Genomic DNA, 11482 nt, shown 5'->3' with positions numbered 1-11482 from the left:
TAGTTAATGTGTTTACTTCGTTGAGGATAGGACACTTTCCTTAGAATGATAACATAATTTATATCAACGTCATATATTTTTCAAGCACCACCCCTCCCTCCCAAAATAATGATCATAATGCTGACTTTCAGTCTAGAATCGCCCCTTTTGTGCTTAATTCATATGGGATTAAACAAGAAATTTGGTACACACATTGGGTGATTTCAAGTCCGGAGTTGGCGTTGGTATTGGAATATGAATTGTTTCCCCTAGCTTTTAAATCTATTTTGTGTGTCAGAAATCTGTTGCCATGGTAACAGCATATTATATGACATAAAATTGGTAAAAACTTTCAGTTTTAATTACTAGATCAATTTTCAACCAATTCTCATGAAATTTGGGTCACATATTGGCCCGAATTCACAAAGGTGGTTTCTGCAGAAACCATGGTTTTAACCGTGGGTTTTGCTGATTTTGGTATTCACAAAGGTGGTTTCAAATGAAACCATGGTTTCAACCGTGGGTTTTCGGCATGATTTTGAGTCAACTGTTTTAGGTGGTTTCAAACCGTGGGTTTTAGGAAAACCATGGTTTTTAGGCACATTGACCAATCACAGATCAGTATTTCGGTACAGTGCTGAGCAAGTGCATAGACGACGATAAATCAGCTTTGCACGAAATGAAGAGGAGCGAAGCACTTAATATCAGTATTTGCCGAGCTGTGAGAACATCGTAAGTAATTTACCATTTTATAGTGACAATGAATATTTTTTTCTACGTCTGCATGTATTTGTTTGTAAAGAAATATTATAATTAATGCTGTAAATGCATGCAAAGTTAAGAGCGGAACGGTTTTCTTGGGATGGAAAAAGCATTATCGCACGCAAGTTATTTTCCAGTCCCACGCGTGAAGTTTTGTGTCCTGTCAAAATATAACGAAGAGCTGTCCCGCCGACTCGCTCAGGAGAAGGCATTGTCATTGTGATATTATCTTACTGCAGAGCGGTAACATGACAAAGCCGCCAAAGTAGTCAGACTTTCAACCACACACAATTGTGCGAAATTCAAGAAAATTTTGTTCTTAATTAATTTGTACCTTAGTAGTCTAATTAAAGTAGTCTAGTGATCACAAATAATTTTTCAACATTCACTTATTCAGATCCAACTTGAGAAATGTAGTAGATCTATCATCTAGCCTCGCACCCCTCGAGGACTCTGATATTTTTTATAATTTTTTTATCATGAAGCCGTAGCCAAGTTATACATGCTAGTCTATGCCTTGGGTTAACCCAGGGAACTCCCGCCTGCGTAGCGGGCGGGATCGGAGCCCAGGAGCTTACCGTGTAATTGACCATACTCACGGGACAAGGGTAGATTATGGTCAAAATATCTAGCAAGATAAATTATGAAAACAGAAATTATGCACTTACCACGATTATATGGATGATGGTCTAACGAGTGGCAGTTTTTCTGACATCTGGGCACAGACTGGAACCTCAAAAAATGAAAAGTTTTCTCCTACCCCCATCTCGATCTAGTCTTGAGGACGCAATGATGATGATTTTTTTAGATATGTCATATATTATATTTCTTCAATGATGAAGAAATATATGACATATCTAAAAAAATCATCATCATTGCGTCGTCAAGACTAGTCTCGATCGGCCATTTTTGTTATGAATTGTAACAAAATGGCTGATCGAAACGGGGGTAGGAGAGAAGTTTTAGTTTTTTGAGGTTCCATGCTGTGCCCAGATGTCAGGAAAACTGCCGATCGTTAGACCTTCATCCATATAATCGTGGTAAGTGCATAATTTCTGTTTTCATAATTTATCTTGCTAGATATTTTGACCATAATCTACCCTTGTCCCGTGAGTATGGGTCAATACATGAATTACATGAGCTCCTGGGCGCCGGACCGCTACGTGGGCCGGCGCTCCCTGGGTTAGCCTTGGGTAGGCCCTAGGGCTATGTCAGTGTGTGTTGAAGCTGGTAAACAATTGATGGAATCCCCTTCAATATCCACATCACTGCAAATTGGTTAAATACACTAAATTTAAGTTTTATACCTTTTTTACATCTTATATCATAAAAAGAATAAATATTCTTATAGGGCCTATAATCAGATCGATCTGGTGGCCATTTTTTTTGCAAAATCTTTCCATCTCTTGCTGCGCACTGCGTAATACAATAGGCTTGACTCGCTTTGTTTACATTCTTGATGTAGCTACAATACGATTAACACAGGGAACTCCCGCCCTTAGCGGGCGGGAGTTCCCTGGGTTACAATACGATGAGCTACGTTGTGAAGCACCGTTCTGTAGATCAATTAATTGAATGGATTATTTTAACAAATCACCCCAAATGATAATAAGAATTTACATTTTGGTTGGAAATCTGGCAGGTTTGAAGAGATTTCGAATTATGTTTCATGTCCATTTGATTTAAAGCTTAATTTAATGTAGATCTATCTGTACTTTGTTTATTTCCGCAGTAAATTTTTGAATGGGTGAAAACATCTTACAAGTTAACATGCACAGGCTGTCCTGAGAGACTATTAAAGGAGGATTGTAAGAGAGGTATGTTCATTTTTGTTGTCGTTTCTATGTGGACTTTTGTCTATTTCCTGAATTTTGTCTTTGTCACCGTCTAAAACTTTTTTATCTAATTTGTTGTCATGATAAAGAAACACTTATTTGGATCAATTTCAATCTTGGTTGATGTACACATCTGACAGTGACTGAATTGATCTAAATTCCGTGTCACATGGTCATAGAGTATAATGCCTAAATGTCAAATATTTGTAGATCCAGTTGATCAATTTAAATTTAACTTTATGAGAATGGCAATCTGATTAGGTTGTGGGCAAAAAAAAGTCATTTGACCAAATATATGCAGATTTAAAAGGTAGGCCTATTAATTTTGACAGTACGCAGTAAAGGTAGTTAAGAATACATATTTTTTTCAATGTTTAAATATTTTCTTTTGCTTCTCACTCTAACTCAATAGGAATATGCCAACAAGAACTGCAATGAGGAGTCGTTGACAGGAGGAAACTTTTTAAAAGAGACCACACACTACCTCATCAACATGCTTGAAGATGATCTGAGCCTGAAGAGGGACAAAGGGCCTAGTGATAAGACTACCTTTCTGCAAGTATTGACAATTCTGCTTTTGTATGGTGTAAGTATTTTTTTAATGAGAAAGTTATATGACAATGACATCTCAAGACAAGCCTAGTGTATGCAAGTATTAGTGATATTCTTGTAAGAAGGAAGACTCAATGTAAAAAGTGAAAATAAATTTTGGCAACTGCCTGTTTTTAATTTACAATGAACTGTGCATATGATAATACAATCAGAAATGTAAATTAGAACTATATGTTTTGTCATCCATTGTGGACAGATTCTTCCAAAATCCCTAATTTACATTAAAGAAAAAAATATGAGAGGTTGCATCATGATCTTGGTTATTTGAAAAAAGTATTCATCGGCTATGCTCAATGTATGTTTGTCACACAAATGTTTATGGGATACGGATAGGTTTAGCCTTTAGACCAGGAAAGTAATTTTTAAAGGATTCCATATGGGAACCAGTCTTTTTTTTTCAAATCTTACAATGTAAAGACAATAGAATAGTTACATTTTGTTTTCTCTTTGTCATCTTAAAAAAATCAAAAAAACGCAGAGTAAGATGCAACTTCTGGCAATATATCTTCATTTACAGGATAATTTCAGGGAATACGTGGTGATGAGGCATCAGTGTTGCAATTATCTGTTTGTGAGTGATCAAAGATGTTTCGCAAGCCATAGCAAGAAAAAAGAGGTTTTGTGAGAACTTCAACAACCAGAGATGAGATTGAGACTACCCAACAACAACTGTGTGAGTGATCGATTGGACCCATGTCTATACAAGAATTCCTGGAGGGAAACAAGCCTTGTACTTTCCTGAAGGGCAAGTCCACCCCAACAAAAAGTTTCTTTGATATAATACAGAAAATTCCAATGAGCATAACACTAAACATTTCATCAAAATTTGATGTAAAATGAGAAAGTGTTAACAATTTGAAGTTTTGCTTATTTTCACAAAACAGACATCCTGGTCAGTATGCAAATGAGTGACAAAGTGACGTTCTCCACTCAGTGTTTCTTTTTGTAATATACTAGTATCATGATTTTTTTTCCCTCATAATGTGTATAAAGTACAGGTGAGATATGGTTTGATTTCTCTCTGAAACTTTTGTAAAAAGCCATTGTGGCAACCTATACTCAATTCGATGAAGAGTTTTCTCATAATTGTGAATTCTGTAAAAAATCAAGCATTATGATATATTTCTACAGAAGAAAGAGTGAGTGTGTGATACTGATATAGACTTGCTTGCATATCCCCTGTTTTACCACTTTATTAATTAATTTCTTATTTCACATCCTATTTTGACGTTTTCAGTGTCATGCATGTTTTATTTATCTCTATTCCAGTCACATTAACTTTTTTTTGTACAGTGGACTTGCTCTAGAACAGGTATTTTTTGTAATGTACAAGTAAGAATTTCATTATTTATTTGTGTCTTTTTTAACACTTTTTTTCAGGGGGGGGGGGGGGTTGAATCGACCTCTCTTGAGATCTCTGCCAATGATCACATTAACGCCTTGAACATTGGTATGATAATAGTGGGGGATGTCCTGTGCAATGCTGTTTGGTTAATTTTTCCGAAATCGTCAGATCTTTTACATTAATTAATTATGCTAATTTCTGCATAAATCATACTTTTATAACATTGCTAACAATCAAAATGAAAAAAAAAATCCTAGATTGAAAATGAATTTCTTATGTATTTTATTGTTTTATGAATTTCTTATGTATATCTTTGTTTTTCAAACTTGTTTATTGCCAAAATTATAGCAGAACATTTTTTTGAAGCATAATTATGCTGGAATCAAGTAATTTCACCTGTTAAAGTAAAAATAATCACGTCCATATGAAGAAGATGAGAAAATTCAAGATTGACTTTGTACACAAAATCACGTTTTGGAGCAATTTTGGGTCAGACATGCACTTATGTAAAGTTGAGTAATTTTCCAACAGCATGCCCATGCATCGTAAATTTGATCTCAAAAGATGTGCATGACTTCAAAGTAAAAAGTCGGCGAGTAGAATGGTCGCAAAATTTTGCACAGCGGAATGGTTGTGGAATATGTTGAGGGAGGGGGTTCATTCACCCTACCCCCACCATAGTTCTATGCCCCCCCTCCCCCCGGGTTTTACATGTAGGGTTAAAAGAGCACATTATTACTAAGAATTTCACATGAATACAAGTATTTGAAATGAACTTTTATCAGATTTAGTTTCTTTTATACTACATGTATCTAATTATTTTTTCATTAAAAAAAACGCTATTTAATCAGGACGCATCAAATGCAAATTCCTCATTTACTTTTTCATTTGAAATATTCTCACATAATTTAAGTTGTCTATTTCAAATGCTTAAGATTAAAACTTTGATAGCTCACAGAAAGTTTATTGCATGCCCCAAAATATGCGTATGTGTCCATGGGGGTCATCGATTCTCATTGCTCTTTCTTTGTTTTTGCATCAGTTGTAAACCATTGGGGATTAAATATCATATGCATGTCCAAGAGGATAATAAGGTCAAAAGATCATATAGCATACACTTTAGATTGATTGTGATATCAGGCAAGACTGGTGGTTCACCTTGTTTTTTGTTGAAATGTATTCTTTTAAAGTGTCCCCAGGGCAACAGCCTAGCTAGGGCAACCAGGTAGCCTTATGAGTAGAGCTCAACTCTGGCAAATAGGAAAACACTAGCTTGGCCTGGCACATGCACATTTAGGGAGCATGAATGAAACAAATTAAAAGGGCAATTAATGCATTTTCTTGGAAAAAAAATATAATTTCAATTGACCCCAAAGGATAACCTGATGGCCTGGTTTGGGAAACCAGGTAGCCTAACAAGTAGAGCTCGACTCGGGCAACCAGAAAAATACCAGTTAATAATTAACAATAATAATTATTCATTTGGGCCATTATTGTATTGTAATACAAGAATGATGTGGCAATATATCAAAACTTAGACCTTATTATTTCACAAATGTTTGTAATTTTGCAATGTTTTTAAAATGCCAATTGATTATTAGATTTTCAGTGTGTTATATTTTATGTAATTTCCTGGTGTGATTTTCCAAGGTGCAAGATGGTTTCATGCAAATTCAATAAAGATATACAGAAAAATGATAAAAGAAGAGTAGTCTTTTGCCTTTTGTTCTGATTTGGACGAAATAATCATGAAGATGATCAAGATGAATTTGGTGGTGATGAGGATGATGGTGTTGGTGCTGCTGATGGTGACAAGTGTGGTGGTGGTTATACATGTAATGGTGGTGACGATGTTGGTGGTGATGATAATGAGGTTGATGAAAATGAAGATGATGGCAATGGTGATGTTAGTGTTGATGATGGTAATGTTGATGACGATAGTAATGATCATCCCCTTTCATCTTCATCACTCTTATTTATATGTATCCCTCTCATCTACATCTCTCCTCTAATCATCTCCCTTATCATCTGAGTTCATCTCCATCCCTCGTCTCACCATCTCCATCACTCTATCCTTTCATCTCTCATCTCAATCCTCAGTTTCCCTCCATCCCTCATCTCCATCACCCTCATCACCTTCATTCCTCCCATTATCTCCATCACCCTCTTCAACTCTATTCCTCTCATTTCCATCCCTCTCAACATCTCCATTTTCTCATATCTCCATTCATCTCAGGAAAATGCATATACACAAGATAGAATTCAGCAGTAAAAATACTTGTTTTGAAATATAATATCCCTCTGTGAAGTGGGTTTTATTACTTGCCATATGAAGTTGAATAATTACATAGTAAACACTATACTTAATCAAATTTGCATTTTTGAAAGAGAAACTGAAAGTTTCATGCACATTTTCAGTGGATATAAAAGTTTTCAGTGGATATAAAAGTTTTCAGTAAAATTACATTTTTTAAATAAATTCCAGGGGGGGGGGGGGCAACTGCTGCATAGAGCCATGCTTTTGAACATTTTGGGGCCGGGATTATATCGTCCCAAGCTGGCCCCCATGTATATTTTCCTTTAATACATTTTTGGGGCCGTGGCAAAAAACGCCCGACCCCCCCCCTGCAGCGCCTGTGCATGTGTACTATACATGCAATTTTAGCCTGAATGATGAATCGAACATCTACAAGTCAAGAAATTGAAGCCTATTACCACTTAAAACCAAGCTACACACCATGGAAAATAAATATATTTATTTAAAAAAAGTAGAAGGGCAGATCCTACGATGTAAAGCTTCATCTAATTTTGTCTGAAGGAGAGCAGCAATAGACATTCTTTGATCGATGAATTAACAGGCTTAGTCCTACAAGTCGTTGGAGTAAACTAAACTCAGCCAAGCTCGGCTCTTTGTCTTTGACTGTACATGCACACTTCCATTGGGCCTTTTTGGGGATATCTTCGGGTCTGAAGCGCCCCGGCAGCTACGGGGGCCGAGCTACTAGTAATATTGTGATGAAAAGCACCCGAATCTTTAATCCGTTTTTCGCTACTCACGATCAGAGATAAAGTTGATAAACCTCAACAAATCAGGCATCTACACTAAGTTTTACTCTTTCTATGAAGAAATTGAGTTGAGGGAATACAAGAGAGTCTATCTTCTGCGACAAAAGTGAAGAAAATAAATTATGATCACAAAATTAAGTCAGTTGTTGAGCGGGGTCCCGGGGCCGAGTCGATCACCAAATACAGTACAGCAGCTAATACATCTGTACCTGGAAATCGCAAGATAATAGTAGCTAGAAGCGCATAAAATTACACCTTTTTCATTTTTTTTTTTTAAACGAAAGAAAGTTGTAGTAATTGAAGAATCAGACCGTATTGCCACTTATGCCAGTGCTAGCTGTAGAATGTAAGTTTTCAATGAAACTGAGCATGCTCAGTACGCGCTAAAAAGGGGAAATCCCTGGTTTTGAGGTAAAACCTGTGGTTTAAACCATGGTTTCATTTGAGTCCACTGTTGAAACCATGGTTTCATTTGAGACCACTGTTGAAACCGTGGGTTTTAGAAACCATCGTTTGTGAATACCAAATCTTAGAAACCATGGTTTTTCAAAAACCATGGTTTCTAAAACCCACGGTTTCTAGAAACCATGGTTTCAAACGAAACCACCTTTGTGAATTCGGGCCATTGAGTTTGAGGTAAAGATGTGAGAGACACATATAGTCAGGTCCAGATTTGAGAAAAGTAGAGTGCCTTAGGCAAATCGTGTTAGTGCTGAATTGAGAAGTGTTTTAACATAATTTGAGGGCGCTGAGTCCAAATTTGCTGTTTGCCAACCTTGATTTTGATGTTAAAATCCTCAAATTGGCAAAAACAAAATGGCCGCCATTCTACACCCATTTTTACTCTATTCTGACCCCCAACACTTGTAACAAAAATGTTTGTCAACGGTTTTTGGTACTATTTGATCTCAAAAATAACATACTAAAAATCCACCAAAATCCGTATCCGGGAAAGTGGTTATTTTCAAGATGGCGTCTAAGATGGCCGCCATGAACTGAAAATTAAAATAACTGGCACTTTATCTACCCTAGACACCTTTTCCGGTGCATACATGTGTTCAATGGTGGAGGGCGAAAAAGGAAAGAGTGAACAGAAGCACTCCAGGGTACCTGAAAATCCAAGATTGCGTAAAAATGGCTGCCATGTCCTAAAAATTCATAATTCATCTTTTACGTATTTTATTGTCTTTTGTTTGGGTTGTATTCATTGGTGATTTCAAGGGTCAAGAAGTAAACCGGGACAAGTTACAAGGACAGTCAACAGTCCACTATGTCCAAAAATCCAAGATGGCTTTTAAAAATTGGAGTCTAAAATAGCTGTTGTTATCTAAAAAAACCCAAACCCGACATAGTTTGTTTAATACCTGCCTTGGGCATATGATAGTGGTGTCTAACCCATGGTTTAATGGGTCAAGAAATACGTTAGGACAAGTAAAAAAGACAGTCTATGGTCCTCCATGTCCAAAAATCCAGGATGGTTTGCAAAAATGGAGTATAAAATGTCTCTCGTTAATTACAAACCGACAAAGTTTGTTTAATGACCGCCTGGAGAATGTGATTTTTAGTATAACGCATGGTTTAAAGGGTCAAGTATTAGATTGGGAGAAGTTACAAGGATAGTTAGTGGTTCCATTATGTCCAAAATCCATGATGGCTTCCAAAAATGGAGTCTATATAGGCCGTTCTCACCGAAAAACTGACATAGTTTGTTTAGTATCAGCCCGAGGTATATGATTTTGGTGTTTAACCCATGGTTTAAAGGGTCAAGTAATAAATAAGGACAAGTTACAAGGACAGTCAGAGGTCCAGCATGTCCAAGAATCCAAAAAGGCTTCCAAAATTGGAGTCTAAAATGGCTATTGTTAACTAAAAACTGTCATAGTTTGTTTAATATCCGCCTGGGGTACTGTATATGATTATGTTGTGTAACCCTTGGTTTAAATGGTCAAGTAATACATTAGGATAAGTTACAAGGGCAATCAATGGTCCTGCATGTCTAAAAATCCAAGATGGCTTCCAATTAAGGAGTCTAAAATGGCTACTGATACTCAAAAATTGACATAATCTATTTAAAATCCACTAGAGAAATATGATGTTGGTGTCTACACTATAGTTTAAAGGGTTGGATAATACTTTTGGATTAATTACAATGGTATGAAGCAGTCAATTTTGCCTATCATTTAAAGTTGGCTTTCAAAGTGAGTCTTAAAATACTTCCATCAGCTAAACATGGTCATAATTAGGTGAACAAAATTTTCACTACATGTATTGTGGTTTGAAGGCTGAAATAATAAATTGGAACAAATAAAAAAGATGGTCAGTTTCCTTTTCGTCGTAAAAAGTCCAAAGCGACTTCTAAAATTGCGTGAAAATGACTGCTGTCCCCTAATCATGAAACCATAGGATAGTCCTGAGCAAAAAAATGACGTGTCTTGAAATACTTATCAGTGAATTATGGAAATTTAAATTCTACCTTATTTTTTAAAGTTTGTTTTTGAATGTTTATTCATTGTTGCACCACCACCTAATTATGTCACTAATTCTTGTAAAACATATTTTCATGAGTCTTAGAAACAGAGACACCAAAATAGTGGCACTAGATGAGATATGAAGTATTGTCATTTTTGTAACAATGGTAGCCAATTTGAATGTAATTTTTGGAGCGTTCTTCATTTTTTTGACAAAATGGACAACAGTGGTTCCCTGTAATGTCTTCACCTACATGTATATCATATGATCCTCATGAGAAAGGCACAAAATGTTCTTACATTGTAGGTAGATAGTATATGAACTTTGCAGCCAGATTTTTAAGAAATAGCAACTATTTTTTAAGCCATCATTATTTTTTTTTGGGGGGAGGGGCAAAACTGCACCACTGATAAATCTTGAAATTTTTCCAATGTAATTTTTCCCTTTGGAATCATGATTTTTATATATTTTATTTTATTATCGGTAGACCCCAAAGTTATTTCTACCAGGAGGATATTATATGAATTTGAACCATTTCAAAGTTACAACGTCCATTATAGACGCCATTTTGGAAGGTAATCTTGAATTCTCTGACATACTCACTATCTTGTAAACATGTCCTGATTCATTATTTGCCTTGAAAGATTTTTGATGATTTTGATTTTGAGGATTTACTTTATTTTTGGAGTTGACAGTACAACGACTGCCGTTGTGGACGCTATGTTGGATTTTCCGGTAACCTTGACAATGTTTTGTAACTATAACCTGTGTCAATAGACTTTGTTTAATCCTAACATACCTAAGTTTCATGAAATAAGACATCTAAACCCTAAAAGTTATGAAATTTCAAAAACTTAACCTCGGTTAAGATTTGATGTTGACTTCGCCGCCGCCGTCGGAAAAGCGACGTCCATGTCTTGATTCTGCTATGCAGGCGAGGAAAAAATGGCAGACATTATCGACTGACTCACCTAGATATCCAATGTGAATATGCCAGCATTGCACCCAAATTATCAAATATTTCGCCATATTATTTATCGAATCAGCAGCTGTGAATCATGGCAGCCATCTTGGAATTAAATATGGCTGACGAATCATTCGGACACATTATGTTTGCAACCCTGGGTATAAAAAATAACGCATAGATCCCAATTTTTTAAATACAATCACCCATAAAAATCGTTTAAAATGGGAAACTGCATTAAAAATGCCTCCATTTTGTTTTTTGCCGATTTGAGGATGAAAACGTCGGAATCAAGTTTGGCAAACAGCATTTTTGGGTTCAGCACCCCTGAATTACCTTAAAACAATTGATAAATCAGCATTAACACAAAATGCCTAAAGCACTTTTTCTGAGCACATTTTTTAAAATCTGGACCTAACTAATATTTTGTGTGTGTTGGAATCATGTTGC

At 36.0% G+C, this 11482-nt stretch overlaps 1 long non-coding RNA gene across 1 annotated transcript; it reads left to right on the top strand.

Annotated features, from left to right (window-relative positions):
- The first annotated feature begins 648 nt into the window (after positions 1-648).
- LOC121409465 lies at positions 649-3794 on the top strand. The gene is made up of 4 exons (XR_005969157.1): positions 649-711; positions 2474-2558; positions 2989-3162; positions 3706-3794. It is a non-coding gene; the product is annotated as an uncharacterized LOC121409465 (long non-coding RNA).
- Positions 3795-11482: the final 7688 nt, after the last annotated feature.

This window comes from Lytechinus variegatus, chromosome 2 (assembly GCF_018143015.1).
Source record: "Lytechinus variegatus isolate NC3 chromosome 2, Lvar_3.0, whole genome shotgun sequence".
Lineage (NCBI taxonomy): Eukaryota > Metazoa > Echinodermata > Echinoidea > Temnopleuroida > Toxopneustidae > Lytechinus > Lytechinus variegatus.
Note: the sequence above shows the minus strand (reverse complement) of the source record. Positions and strands in the feature narration are given on the sequence as shown.